General features: G+C 40.0%; 1 pseudogene; it reads right to left on the reverse strand.

Annotated features, from left to right (window-relative positions):
* LOC127662676 (usherin-like) overlaps positions 1-13277 on the reverse strand; it is a 388775-nt pseudogene that overhangs the window by 47189 nt on the left and 328309 nt on the right.

Below are 13277 nucleotides of genomic sequence, written 5' to 3' on the forward strand. Positions count from 1 at the left end.
GGAAACTTTTAGGTGAGTATCAAAACTGAACAGGCAAGAAACCTTTGTCCATACTGAATGTAAATGTGAAATAATAGGATACATTTTTGCTTCTCTAGGCAATTTAATAGAAAGCCTTTGCCATGGTGAGATTGGGACAAGGACCACTTGTTCAATGTTGTACCAGGGATGGGCTCTTTCAGGTGGAAAAGACCAATGGGCCAGGTGTCTGAGATTTAAAGTATAGTAATAAAACAAAATGTTGGGAAGCGTAAGCCTCCTTTTTCAGTTGGTCTGTAACTTACTGAAATGCGACGTCATTTACCATTCCAAATAAAAGACTTTGATATTCTATCAAATTGTTAAACATAAGAAAGAGGAACTTCTAAAGGGAGAGACTGTAGTAGATCATTTAATTTGGGGATACAATAAATGTTTATAACATTGACCTTCCCTGCCATTGATAGATGTAGTGAAGCCCACCTATCCACATCACACAAGAAACTTTTGATTAATGGGTCAAAATGAACTAACTAAATAAATAAAATTAGCTGGAAATAAAATGGCTAAATACTTAATGCATTGCTTGGGCCATTGAAAGGCGTCAGGTTGGAAAGCCATGGCAGGGCAATATGCTGTCAGAGCATGAGCTTCTGATTTAGACCAATTCACCCTATATCCTGAAAATTTGGAGAAAGAAATAATAATTCTATGGAGGCTAGGCATAGATCTTTTAGGGTCGGAAACAAATAATACAATATTATTTGCTATATGACTAATCAAGGTAATTACTGTCGATGTGATTTATTAATTAATCTTTAGCATTGGGTGCATAAATATTAGCCAAAATTAGATTTTGCCCCTCTATTTAAGACAAAAGAATAGTGATTATCTTTAATCTGTTTGAGACATTTAAATTGTAAATGCTTACTTATCAATGTGATGACTCCCCTGCTCTTACTCAAACCAGCACTACAGAACACACACCCACCGCATGCCAAGCCAAGTTTTTCAGCTTCCTGTGAAGAAAGGTGTGTTTCTTGATCTTTTAGGCTTAAGAAAATATTCAACCTTCTTTCTGTATATAAGGTGCCCCCACCCACTAACATTCCATGTGGAGACAAACATTTCTCCTATATTAATGTGTGACATATTGACGTGTAATTATAAATTGTGTACCCAAGGCTAAATTATGTAGACCACTATCCAACACTGATGTAACCAGAACATCCTTAATAACCCACAGAACAGAAGATAATGCGCTTCAACCTCATACATAACAGTCCCAACTCCGGCGGTCCAGGCACGCTCACAAGACTGTCCGTGACACTATTGCTACCAGATTGCTCAAGTCTGGTGCGTTTTACATATACAGTATATGTGTGTGTGTGTGTAATATATATATATATATATATATATATATATATATATATATATATATATATATATATATAAATATGATATTTTGTTTGTTTGTTTTTCCCCTTTTTTCTTAACATAAAATGTGCCATTAAATTGTACATAAATATATTAAATAAATTAAATAAAAATTAAATAAAATAGGCTGCATTAAACAATAACATGGAACCCACAACGTAAGCAAATGAGCTCTACAGCAAGTTTACAAAAGGAGAAATAAATAAAAAAATTTAAAAACCCAGGCAGGAGTCAGTGGGCAGACAACAAAACAAGGCTGCATTATTAAAATGCATGATGTGTAGTCTGTATTGTTGATCGAGTGCAGGCAAAGTTACCCACTCGATTTAATGAAGGTTATAGCTTGTCATGGGCATGTAAAAGCCTTACGCCCATCCTTGCCATCAATTCTCAGCTTAGCCGGATAGAGCAGTGCGAATCTTACCTTCTGTTGGTGTTTTACACTCTTTGAATCCAACCTGCTTCGCTTGAGTCAATCTAACAAAGTCCGGAAAAACCATGATGTTGTGGTCCTCTTAGCACAACTTGCCTTTATTCCTCCCTGCTCATAGAACAAAGTCTCTGTCAGCCGACCGCAAGAATCTTGTCAGGATAGATCAGGGTCTGTCACCCGCCATGGGAAGCTGACTGTAAAGTCTGTGGGTGCACTCTATCTCGAGCTGTGGCCCACTGTTTTGATCAAATTCGAAATAATCCCATTCAAAAACTCTTCCTTTCCCTCTGGGATTTCAACGAAACGAACATTATTATGACTGCTCAGATTTAACATATCCTCTAGTTTTTCCCACATGCGTTCAACATCTGCCTTGGAAGCAAGCGGGTTAGCCTGTAGTTTTCTTTCAGCCGACTCCAGAAACTCTACCCAATTTTCAACATCGTCCATGCTTCAAATCAGGGTGGAAAGTTTCGCTTCCATAGATGTGATCACTCTACGTATTTCTGTGAGGCTCTCCATGTCAGTCGACATTTTTGCAAGCGCTACATTCAAGATATCCCGACCTACGTCACAAATCGTGCTGCTGTCACTATCGACTGGACCTCTGCCATATTGATCCTGTGAGCCGTCCAAAGCGTGAGAGCGTAAGTGCTTTTTAATGCCCACACAGGCTGATGATTTCTAATTTTTCGACATCCTACCCTCCTAGAACTGTTTAACAAACAAAACTATTACAGTTCTGACTGGTTAAAATTGCTTAATGGATAATTGTAGCAAAGTTTATGCGGAGCTCTCCTTTAAGTGACCAACAGTTACAGGGAAATAATGTGACATGCAATTAGATTGAGCTAATAAACAAAAGATTTAGAACAGTAGAAAGTCAAAGACCACTGTTGTATCAGTTGTTTATCAAGATGAATAAAAGCCACATAAATATGAATTTGTCCTACTTTGTACAGATTTACAGGCAATTTTGTTTCCTGTGACAGTTTAATGTGCAAACTTTTTGTTGGAGCATCTTGACTATATGACCAATGTATAGCAACATTGGCTCAACCAGTGGAGTATGTGGTGGGGCTATCCTTTTGCTCGACCAATGGCAGACAGGAGAAGTGTTCTGGAAACGTGTTAGAAAACATTGATTCATTTTGAGGTTCAGTTTGGTGCCACAAGTTTGCTGCCTACAAGTGGTAGAGCACCTTCACAAAATAAAAAAATTATTTGCAAAGGGACAAAAGATTATGAATAGTTAAATACACTTATACACTCTTATACTCTATGTTTATACAGACTTATATTTTAGCTATCCATGTAGCTGGCTGCAGTACTGGCTCTAAGCTGGTAAATACACTCCTGAAAAGGTCAGATCTGCATCTGTGAAGCTGTGATCAGTGCCACGGTAAAGCTCCTGTCCATCATGTAGGATAACATAGTGACTTATCTCACCTATCATAATAAATAAACACACATCAAAAACATGGCTTCAACATAAATTCCAATTGTACTACCGTATAATGAAGCCGGTGGACTAACATTCCTTTAAGTTCCTTAAAACAAAGCTTGTTATTCTCAATTAGTGTTTATGCGCATGTGAATTTCATTCTTTATAAATTATTCTGCCAAGCTCTGCAGATTACAAATTATTAACAGTCGGGTCTTCAGAGGGGATATGATAAAACAATCAACTTGTTCCACTATGTCTGAATTATTTCATTACAGCCTGAAGAAAAAGCCTTCCATTTTGTTGGTGGAAAAGTGACAAGTCATGACTTCAAAGGTGTGGATTACCCAAACTGTTTCACTATGTGATTAATCGTTTATATAACCAAGCCTTCTACTAAATAAACATATGCCAACCTTACCATAAGAGCAAAAAACTAAAGCTACATACTGAGGCATCTGGCAAAAATGATTTGCCCTGATTTGATCTTATATGAAAAAAAAAAAAAAAAAAAGAAATCTAAACTTTTAAAAAAAAGGTTTTGAGACTATTCAAAATATACAGTGACCACACGTTGTGTTAACCAAATACATTCCATCATTTACAAAATAAAAAAAAATACAGATAATTCAAAATTCTCTGTCATTTTAACTGATAACAATAAGGTATTTGCTTCATTATATTTTCCATCATTATAAACATTCCCAAAGTAGATGACGCTAATTGGGACTGATGGTGAAAAAAGGGGGAAAATACAATATTAAAGTATTACTGTAAAAATAGACAAGAACAAAGACGTGTGAGGATTTAGAAAGAGAAACAAAAGATTTCAAGTATTTTCCAGTAGAATAATTCATAGGATATTGTTCATTAAATTGCAAGAGCAGAATATAAAAAGGGCCAAGAACACATAACACAGACTTCTGATACTAAAAGAGCTGTTGTAAAAGAATAAGAGAAAAAATTAATAAAATAAAGAAGAATATTTGGCATGACAGGTGTGTGTGCAAAACAGATGAATATTGAACTCCTTTTTTACTATAAATTCTCCTCCCTGCCCAGTAGGTGGCGATATGCATGAAGAATGCAAATCGCCAAAAACACAAGAAGAAGAATGTGAAAGTGAAGATTTTTAGTTAAAAAAAAATACTTAAATATTTGCTTCTGAAGATATAAAAACTATCATGCTGCCTTTATGTGCTTTTGGAGCTTCAACATTTTGGTACCCATTCACTTGCATTGTATGGACCTACAGAACTGAAATATTTATTTGTGTACATCAGGAAAAAAAGGTCACACAACTAGGATAAATAATGAGAGAATTTTCATTTTTGGATGAACAATTCCTTTAATAAATATCAGTTCTACCGAACTCACACCTGTCACCTGTAACTTGTCCTTTAACTTTATATTAACTTCCATTGCAGCCTGTTTTATACAGTCCAGGATGTTATAGACTTAAACAAAAACAATGTCAGATAAAAATGGAGCATCACTGAAAATGTATACCCATTTAATCAAAATGACAGATATAATTATTTGTAGTGCAATCTCATGAGAAGGTCATGATAAAAAACGTCTAGGTGGCTATTGTAACCCCCGTTCCCTGATGGAGAGAATAAAAAATTGTGTCGAATTAAGCGTCACTAGGTGTCTTTCTTGAAGGCCTCGGTTATCTCTGAACTTGAGGAAAGGCCAATGAGAAATTGGCAGACAGAATTTGCATGTCCCTCCCCCAGATATACGGGTATAAAAGGAGGGAATCGTGCATCTGTCCATTCAGGTTTTGCACTGAGGAGCTGAGAATGAGGTTCGGCCTTTACAGTGACTTGGTACAGCATCGTGGCCGAGGGGACACAACTTCTCATTCCCTCCATCAGGGAACGGGGGTACAATAGTAACCTAGATATTCCCTGTCTGTTGCTCACTCGACTTGTGTCGAATGAAGCGACACTAGGGGTCCCTATTCAATCATGCCATGCGCTGAACCGTGTACGTGGACTGCTGATGAAGGTGTGGGCAGGCAGTTGCATGCCAAAGCAGCAGGCTGCATCAGACTGCACGCACCCTTCCCCAAACGCCCCATAAAAATCATCATAAACTTTTTAGGTTCCTGGCAACACCCGAAGGAGGGAAGAAGCTACTTGCCAAGCATGGGAGCAGGCCACGTCAGCCGTGCCTTTTCTCTCTCTATGTTTCTCGCATAGAGTTAAAGTGGCTGGGGTCATTTAACACTATAACATGCATTGGGGAAGGTGTTCTTTTCCAACTCCTATTCTTTCAGGGGGAAAAGACCCAGCAGAGACCAAATCCTGCCCAGGCTGGGGGAGGTTAAATGTGGCGAATATGTCACATGGGTTTTCAGGCCACATGTGGAAGTGGCAAGGTGGTAGATCCTACCTAGCGAGGGAGGAGTTGCTACAAACACAGTGACCTGGGGCAGAGGTGACTGCCCAAGGGAGACGCGGGTCCGCCAGCAAGGGGACCGTACCGCAGAAAATACACACAGGGGGATTAATTTGTGATGGCCAAACCCTGTGGAGCACCTATTCCAGTACAGAGTAGTTAGTACCCATAGAATTCCTCAGCTGAATTTGCGGACCAGAGGGCTAGGGAGACATCCAGGGAGCGCAAGCCTAGTGTACTCCCTGGGAGAAAGAGCGCACGTGATTGCCTCAGTGGAGGGGAAGGGTGCTATGTGCAAGCAGAACACCTTGTCAGCCATTCCGCATTACCGTTGCACATGGCATCCCAATCCAGTATGGAGGCGTCTGTGGTGACCACGATGCATCTGGACACCTGCTGTAGGGGGACTCCTGTCCACAGAAAACAGAAGTCTGTCTAAGGGTTGAATGTCTGGCATGCCCATCTCTGGATTCGAGTCTGAAGCCAGTGCTGAAGCGGTCTCATATGCATTAACCCAAGCGGCGCGGCCGCCGCTGAGGATGTCATATGCCCAAGGAGCCTCTAGAACTGCCGCAGTGGAACCGCTGTGAGCAGCCCCCTGACCTGAGGAACCGTCTAGCCTTGAGGGGTGAGGAGGTGGATGGAGGGTTCCAGTCCAGCCCTGCGCTCACAGCGGCCCGGGCAAGCATAGCGGACACTTGTGCGTCAGGCTCAGACTGGACAAGCCTACCCGAAGGTGGCAGCCCAGTCGAGTCATCAGCATCAGACGCCGCTGTGACGCTCTCTGATGCAGTGGCGAAATCATCATCCAGCTCGCGGGGTCCGAGGGAGACATCAGACTGGCCGTGGGGCGAGCAGGTCTTGCGTCGGACCCGGACAGAAGCAAACAGGCATGCTGTGGGGTGGGTGGTTCAAGGGGATTTACCCGCCAAATCCGAGCCCGCTGCACTCTCCAAATCGCCTTTGTTGCCAGCAACGCCAGCCCCAATCCCGTAGGAAGAAGGCGTAGTGCGGGGGCAATTGAAGTGGCTTTCTCTCGGAGGAAAGAAAGCCGCGACTGCAATGTTGCCATGGTTATGTTCTCGTAATAAGAACATGAACCATTCATAAAACGCTGCCAGCGAGTGATCGCAGCCCAGACACGCGAGGTAGCTCTTATGACCCTCAGAAGTGGAGAGATATCGGCCACATCTAGGAACTACACAAAGGCGGAAAAACATCTTTAAAAAGATGCATCTTTAAAAAGACGTTCAATGGGTATACTCTTTAAGAGGAAATATTATCTTTTACAGGTCTATTTGCTCTTTAAGGAAACGCTTTTGAAGCGCTCAGGGGTTTGGAGTGCACTGGGTTGCAGAGAAGGGAGAAATCAACTGGAAATGCACCATAGGATCCAACAGCAATGTTCTTAGAGGCGAGTGGAACAGTAGTGGAACACTAGCTTGCTGAACACACAACCGCTCGGCTCTGAAAAAAAATCTGAATGGACAGATGCACAATTCCCTCATTTTATACCCATTGTCCGGGGGAGGGACATGCAAATTCTGTCTGCCAATTTCTCATTGGCCTTTTCTCAAGTTCAGAGGTAACCAAGGCCTTCAAGAAAGACCCCTAGTGTCACTTCATTTGACACAACGTCGAGTGAGCGACAGACTGGGAACAACACAACCTCTTGGAAACAATTACCATTGGGCTTGTTTGGGGCTGGCCATTGAAGTTGGATAATGTCATAACGAAGGACAACATGGCTCCGGTGACGAGGGGCCACACCCCAGGTCATGTCTTTTTTAGTGGTGATCCTGGAAGGGGGACAAAAGCCATAATCAAATCTATTCCAGGCACCAATTGGTGTAAGGGTCCACTTCATTGTCTAAAAAAAAGAACACATGATTGTAAAAGAAACAATACACCAGAGAACACATGTGCTCCAAAACATGTGCTTATTGCTTAAAGACATTAGAATACTACCTTCCAAGGCAGCATCTTAACTGTCATAGACCTAATTCACGTCAGCGCCATAATTTTTAATGGGAATAACAATGAGGCTGTGAGGAATAGACATACAGTCTCTTAGTACTGCAGTTTAAAGTGTTTTTGGATCATTCCGCGGACAAAACTGTCCAAGAACATTCAGTACTCAAAGAAATCCAGACAACATGAGTTGTGGAAAATCATTTGTGATCTAGGAACTTTTTACAGGTTTATACCATTCGTGCCATTGAAAACATGGTAGGAATATCCATCTCAACCTCATTGTCATTCCCATTAAAAAAATAAAAGATGGCGCTGGCGTGAATAAGGTCTGAAACCAAATTCTTTATGGTGCCACAGGAGAGTCTCTAAAGTGTCTCAGTCTTTACACTAAACCAGACTTAAATTTAAAGAGTAGCCAGGGACCTTTTGCTTTACTGTACTGCTCTTCGTTATCAAAAAAATAAATAAATGCGATTTGTTGTAAATATGTGTGTGGGGAGTCATGCATGGGTGTAAATCTTCAAGATGGTCAGACTAGTGGAGGCACTTTTCTGAGTGACAGGATGACAAAATACTCTCTGCATAAGAGAGGACAATCCATAGCCTTACAACAAATTAACAATAACTACCAAGCTGAGATATATATATATATATATAAAAAAAAACATAAATAAATATATAAAACTATTTATAAAACTACATAAAAGTTTGTAAATTTAAAATATAAAAACACAATTTAAATTTAATTTAATGTATTTTTTCCCCTGTGGTTTAATTAAGGAGAAAAGTCAGAAATCTGCAATTATGTGTTTCCGCCTTATATAGCAGCAGAAATCTAGCAAACGTATTTATATGATAATTTTTTTTTAATATTGAGTGTAATTTATAACATTATACTTTGTGTTATATTACCCTGGAATTAGTTTAAAAAAATGAATTACCACAGCTGTGAGGGGGTTTCTATTACAGCTGCTGAGAGAGTGACAGTAAATTTGGAATCTTCTTCCATTTTACTGTCTTAATCCACAGCTCTCTACAATTTTTCTACTGGAAGTCATTCAAATGTAATAGTGGATTTTTAAGTGAAAATAATATTTGCTGTGGTCTCCCATTCGCCACTGTTGAAGTTTACCATGCTGTTGTTTACTTCCGCATTCCAAAACCCGGAGTGTGGAAAAAGGTCTAATGAAGCATGGAGTACAATGACACCTAGTGGCCTGGATGCTGCATCGTTCAAACAGAAAATTTCAGTTACCAGTGCTATTGTAGAACTTCACTATGCACAGTAAACCAGGATTAATTTAATCCATGAGTGAAAGTGTCCAATAACAGGGCATTTACTACTCCATGTAGAATAAAGAGTTTTATAAGGTTACTGATATGACTGAACTCTTCATCTCACATGAGTGGTCATGATTTTACACATGATTCAAAATTGTTATTTATTTCTTTAGAAGTAAAACTTTTTAAATGAAGAAATTAAATGACTGAGTGCAACTTTAATTTCATTTAAAATAATGTTCTGGGATCAATGGAAATTAAGCGCCATCAACAGCATCAATGGCATTCTGTTGATTACCAATAATAATTTTTACTCGTCTCTAATTTTTTTTAAAAACAAGCAAGAATCATGTTTACAGTAATGTACTTGCAATGGTCTATGGGGTGAGGCAATGCATTGAATTAAATGGCAAATAACATACTATATTATGACGGAATTTTCAGTTATGGGTGAATTATCCCTATACATTGTGTGGCTACACTTTCAGGCAGAATGGTAGCATCAGTCACCATTCACTTTCAATGTAAGGAAAAGCAATTATGCAATTTACATTCTGCCTGACTTCTTTTGTGTTCCACAGAATAAGTGATACAAATTTGGGACAGTTTGAGGGTAAATGAGTAAATGACAGAATTTTCATTATTGGCTGAACTATCCCTTTAGACGTTACACAAGTTCACATAGGATTAGTGTGACAAACTTACATACTAACCATATTAGTGCAAAGTAAATATTAAATTTCATTTTAAGTTGGTAAACTCTGTAACTTTCACATTATGTACAAAGTGACAGACACACACACACACACACATCCATACTGAAAAATCCATCCACAGGTATTACGCCAGTAACACGTAACTAGAAGTTCATCAGTCTTGAACAGTAGTCCCACACCTAAAAGGTGATTTTGACAACTTCACAGCACAAATAGCACATTTTGCCCTTGCCCAACAGAGTAACATTGTAAGTGCATTACCGTAGACATAATTTTGGCTTCTTTGAAATTCAAAAGAATTTTCAGGTTAAATCGACAACATTTTGAGTTTAACTTTCCTTTAAAGGGATAGTTCACCCCAAAATGAAAATTCAGTCATTGTTTACTCACCCCTGTTTTGTTATAACCCAGGGCTGGGCATTTTCCCGGTGGGCAGACGCACTTTGGGGCCGATCAGGGACGGAATGGCCATCGGGAGAAACGAGCGGGCCGGTGGGTAGGCAGCGAAATGTGCTGAATGGGCTGCGATAAGCTAAAATGAGCCGTCAGCTAATGAAGAACGGACCACATAACGGCACCGCGATATGCAGAAAAGGACAGCGAACACCCGCACAAAAGTTGTAGGTGTGACATTCTTTGCCAAAATCAAGTAGTTTGTAACCATCTCATGATATGCTGGCTTCAGTATACTGTTATGAGAAAGTTTTTGGCCAGTTCATAGCGTGTGGGGTTACCAAGCACAATGCCGAATATAGAATCCAAGTGAATGACAGAATGTACCGTTGCTCGCCGTAGCTAGGACAAAAACTCTGATTAACATAGAAAAGATACATTTTATTGCATGCCGTTTGACATCAGGTTAGGAAACAGTGTGATTGTGGCTGCCCTCAGCCTCCTCTGTCTATGGCTGCATCCGAAATCTGGAAAATAATGCCTTCGGAGGCTGTATACAGAGGTGGGATGAAAATAAGGTGCTCTTTAAACTTTCCTGAGACCAGTTCCCTTCACAGTCCCATTCATTTATAAATGCTGTCGGTTAAGCCGTTAACTGATTACATTTTCGGATGCAGCCTATCTCAGTTTGATTGAGAACTCTGGCGAAAAAAAAAAGGCTGGGCATATAAATGCATCTAATTTTTGACTACTGTATAAACTCTTCAGACATGTTTTGTAAGTTGGGTTCTCTGGTTTTTGTGCAACTGTGTTATGTTCTTTAGTATCGCTGTGACAGAACTGTTTTAAAATAAACAAAACGTGTTTACACTTGACGCCCCATTTCGCAAGCAGGCTGGTTAAACGAATGGTCTCTTGCAGTCTTGTGAACGTGCAGAGGAGAGCAACGGTCGGTCATCAGTTTCACTAAATAATACATTCAATTTAGTTTTGTTTCTCAACAATCCTTATTGTATGTTTTTATAACAATCATGAGTCTCATGGAATAATTTATTAGACTTCTGAATTATACTTTTATGTCCTTTTGAAGCTTGATCACCATAAACTGTATGACATCATTGTATGACATCACTGAGCACAATTTTCAAATTGGGAAAGTCAAATTGGGTTATAACAATACAGGGGTGAGTAAACAATGACTGAATTTTCAATTTTGGGTGAACTGTCCCTTTAAAATAATGAAATAAATAAAAACAACTAAACGGTTCTCAAGGGTGATTGCAACACAAACTTGTTTGTGTTGCTGGAAAGCCAGCATTTATGTAGAATTTGTCCGAGAACTCAGTGTCATCTTTCTCCGGTGTGGGTACGGGGGGTGAGAAACATCTGGAGGAATGCAGGGCCATGACAGGTTTATACGCATCTGCCCAGATGGTGGCACAGCACTGACTGGAATTATCAGCCAGCCCCTCAACTCCTGCATTAGTCTTGATTAAACAGATGTAACTAACCAAATAAATAACACCTTGGATGAGGTTGAGCCATAAGATGGGCCAGCGGTCCTCTAAAAAACATAAATAAGAGTGCGAGTCAAGAGGCCACTCCAAACGCAAGTCTTAATGTTTTAACGATGTGTTCGAAATAGCGGATAAGAATTATGACTTGTGACAATTAAAACTCACTAAAGGATCTGTTCTTGTAAAAACATGAAATGTGTAGATGTTGACAATGTGGGGAACATTCCTGAAATGACTGACACTTGGGTATGGGTAGATGGGTAGAGTTGGCTGTGGATGGCTGCAGATTGGGAGGAGATAGCAGTGGTGGTAGTGGGAGTGGAAGACACAGACAGAATGCGTGTGGTGAACGTCTCACATGTTATGTACAGATGGACTGTGGCGGGCTAAAAACACACAAGCCACAGTATGCTTCCACGGCCGCAGAAACAGGACACACCGTACTGGGGCATAATTTTTCCATAGGAAACACACATGCGCACACATGCTCCCATTATTGACAACAGTCATAAGACGACTGTTGTGTGTCAAACTACCCCAGTCAGCGGGTGTGTATGGAGTCCTCTGTCTCAATGAATAGCACGGATGCCCCTTAATGACATAATTACAAGTTAATGACCACCATCCCAGTTTTCTTTTCTTGGTCTCTTTCTTTTGCTCGCAAGCTCAAGCTGGGTGTGCGATGAGCTTGTGTTACAGCTAGCAAATCTGATTAATGAAGTGTGACTGTGAGTCTGTGCTTCCTAAGGAGAAGAGCAGATACATCACTGCTCTGTGCCTCATATTTCCAACCTCACCTTTATACCATGGCAGCTTGTGTTTTTAAGCTCTTTACTTAAACACCCTTGATCCATAACATGCTTTTAAAAGTTTATAAGAGCAAATTCCAACCCATGGATACTTTATTTTGTTCAACATCAAGATTTTAGGTAAAAATGTACATATATGTATAAGGAAAGTGTATATTGTTACTGGACACTGTTTCTTTTAAAGAAGAGGTGTGAAATGTATGCACCACAAGCATAACCAAGCGGAACTGCAAAAATAAGCTCTTTTTGCAAACAAATTACAGATTTCTTCAGCTACAAATGCTTTACTTATGGTAAAACTGTATGGTTGACTATGTATATTAAGCTGGTGTACGAGAACAAACAATGAAATGAAAAAATTGCACAAAATTTTACCAAGTGCACCTTTAAAGTTGCACTCAGTATTTTTTGTTACACTGGCTGATATAGTTTTTCATCATGACCGTTTTCCCCAAAATCTTTAAAGGCATTGTTCTCTCATCATTTACTCACCCTCATGCCATCCCAGGTGTGTATAACTTTCTTCAGCAGAACACAAAAATGTGAAACATATCAGTAGTTAAGTACTTTTTAACTATAAATCATTGTTTCCAGTCAGCAGTAGTATGCGTGTGAAACGTTGGCCTGTACACAGGAGAACTGATGCATGTGCTACACACATGGAAGAGCAGCGCAATACATCACACGAGAGACACGGGAGAGGTTGTGGTGTAGTGGGCTAAAGCACATAACTGTTAATCAGAAGGTCGCAGGTTTGATCCCCACAGCCACCACATTTGTGTCCTTGAGCAAGGCACTTAACTCCAGGTTGCTCCGGGGGGGATTGTCCCTGTAATAAGGGCTCTGTAAGTCGCTTTGGATAAAAGCGTCTGCCAAATGCATAAATGT

Source organism: Xyrauchen texanus, chromosome 22 (genome assembly GCF_025860055.1).
Source record: "Xyrauchen texanus isolate HMW12.3.18 chromosome 22, RBS_HiC_50CHRs, whole genome shotgun sequence".
Taxonomy (NCBI): domain Eukaryota; kingdom Metazoa; phylum Chordata; class Actinopteri; order Cypriniformes; family Catostomidae; genus Xyrauchen; species Xyrauchen texanus.